Genomic DNA, 2,806 nt, shown 5'->3' on the forward strand with positions numbered 1-2,806 from the left:
TATACATCATAGACTTATAGTTAGATTCAGGTTTAAATTGGTGTTTTATACCATGGGTCGACAACCTGCGGCCCGCAGGCCGCATGCGGCCCGCGAGACATCTTGGTGGGGCCCGCGAGATTCTCGCCGCAACGCACATGACGGATGATATTATACACAATCGAGTGAAAGGAAGCGAGAAAGGGAGCGAAGGGAATCTCATTGATTTTATTAAATACAATAAATGTCGTTAAAATATACACTTAGCGTTTTATTTTTTAAACTAAAATATTTGTCCATAAATATTGTATGTATACCTACTGCTGGAGGAAGATGACCAAAACATCATGGGTCGTAAAGAAGTCCAACGAAAAGGTGTTGCAGGACGTAAAAGAAAGAAGAGAGCTTATAAATCATATTTTGAAGAGGAAGGCCAAGCTAATAGGGCACTCAATTAGACATAGCACCTTTCTTAGCAACATCTTCGAAGGAAGAATCTTGGGAAAACGAACAAGAGGCCGCCCAAGAACTTCATACTTCCAGGATTTGAAGCGGCTCATGGACGTCTCCTCCTATTCGCAGCTCAAGAGGATGGCGACTGACAGAGACAAGTGGCTGACACAACAAGGCGCTGCCTTTAGAAGATGATGATGACCTACTGCAAGTGCGGCCCGCACTGATCCCCATGAAAAATATTTGGCCATTTTACAACAAAAGGTTGCCGACCCATGTTTTATACTATTGGAATAGATTTATTAGAAATATAGTCAATTCAATGCTTACCACACATCCCAATTTGGTCGGGATTGTCTCAGTATGACAGTTGGAAATTAATTAATGGTAGTATGAGACATAGTATGAGTCTTTTGGTGTAACGTAACGTGTTAGGTTACAATACGAGCATTCGTATAGTCAGTACAGCGAGCTGAGCTCTCCATCCATAGTTTTGGATTTTAGAGCGATGTTACGACGTTACATTATGACAAAATGCTCCGGTCAGTCACCACCCTTAGAGATCACATATAAAATACAGTAACAATTATGATAGCTGATGAGTAAAAAAACATTGGTAATAGTTTTGATAGAATTTGATAGAAATCCAATAATTGATTGCAACGCGATTATAATTTTAAATTTGTTATACATATTCTAACAATTCAATATTATTTCCTAATAAATTTTAAATATATTACAGTAAATATTGTGTTTCTATATTATTTAGTATTTTACGTAACTTTTATATGTACCATATATGTTGTTGAAATCTCGTATAATTTGATTCACATGTGGTGGAATATGATTACTATTTGTCTAATGTATAAAGGCAACTAGCCACAACTCAAGAGGCGGCTGTTTGGCGCAACACGGCTCAAAGCACTCTTACAACTGGCCTCTATCATATACAATCACAGATTTTGCACTCTCTCTTTCCTTTACCGAGATAACTATCCAAATAGCCGCAAAATCATATGAATTTGATACATGTGTTGGCAAAAAGCATCATTTTAAGTTAACTGTAAACTCGTTTATCTTAAAACTACTGTTTTTAAATTGCGGCTATTTGCCTTTGCACATTAGCTGTGAACAGTGAATTTGTGTTATATTTTTTAGAATAAATTTTTATAAATATTTTTCGCAGATGTGAGACAAGAAAAATAATAATTAATCCATTACATGGCTCTTGAATTCATCCAAGATTTATATATTTTTAAAAATTATCCATAAAACCACAAAAATGCTTTGAATTATAGCCAAAAAAAGCATTTAATAAAGAATGAATTAAAAATACTCATATCGCTCACTCCTTTCAACAATGTCATATATCAAAAATCATAAATTTTCAGTTGTGCATGTTTTCGGAATGCCCAGAAAATGTACTTTATCCCAGCAAAAGCGGCATATTTTTAACTTAATATTTACCCGCTACAGGGCAGAAACTGTTGTGTTTGCATTTTGAAGAAAAGGTATTGTATAATTATTTTTTTTAAATATACTTAATATTTTTCAAATGGAGATCAAACCTTTAGGTTTTACCTAAAATGATCTGTTGCACAGTAAAAAGTTCAATAAGTGGCTTCATATTTATTTTTTATACATTTTATAATATTCTTAAATTATAAAAACGATCTCCTGAAAAATCGAGTTTTTTGATGTATGACATTGTTGAAAGGAGTGAGCGATATGTATCGTCCGCAAATCAGCAAATGTATGAAACGTCATATTTAAATGTTAAAGTCTGATGTGAAGAATTTGTATCAAAGTCTTCTTCATCGTCAAACCCTTATTTGCACCCGATGGTGCATTGGGCACTGCATCATATAAATCTAGTGTTTTCTTGATCGTTAACACATGAAGGAAAGGTGATCGGCCCTCCGCTTCAGGTACCAGTCCAGGGTAATATTGAATAAATATCAGAGTAAAAAATTACTTTTGTTTATTTAACCCCCCTGCGAATTGAACCCGGACCTCTAGTATGGTAACCGAGCGTGCTGACCATTACACTATGGAGGCGGACACATATAATATTATATAATAATTCAAAATATATTATTTGTAGATTATGTGAAAACTTTTTTTGGAATGTACTAAGTATTTTTAATTCTTCGTTTATTTAATACCTTTTTTTGCTATAATTCATTAAAAAAATTGTGATATACGGACAATTTCGAATATATATATATATATATATATATATATATATATATATATATATATATATATATATATATATATATATATATATATATATATATATATATATATATATATATATATATATATATATATATATATATATATATATCTAAGGTGCATTTACAATATTTTT

Source organism: Brachycentrus maculatus, unplaced genomic scaffold (assembly GCF_059751285.1).
Source record: "Brachycentrus maculatus isolate JH-2025_06_01 unplaced genomic scaffold, ASM5975128v1 h1tg000114l, whole genome shotgun sequence".
NCBI classification, from domain to species: Eukaryota; Metazoa; Arthropoda; class Insecta; order Trichoptera; family Brachycentridae; genus Brachycentrus; species Brachycentrus maculatus.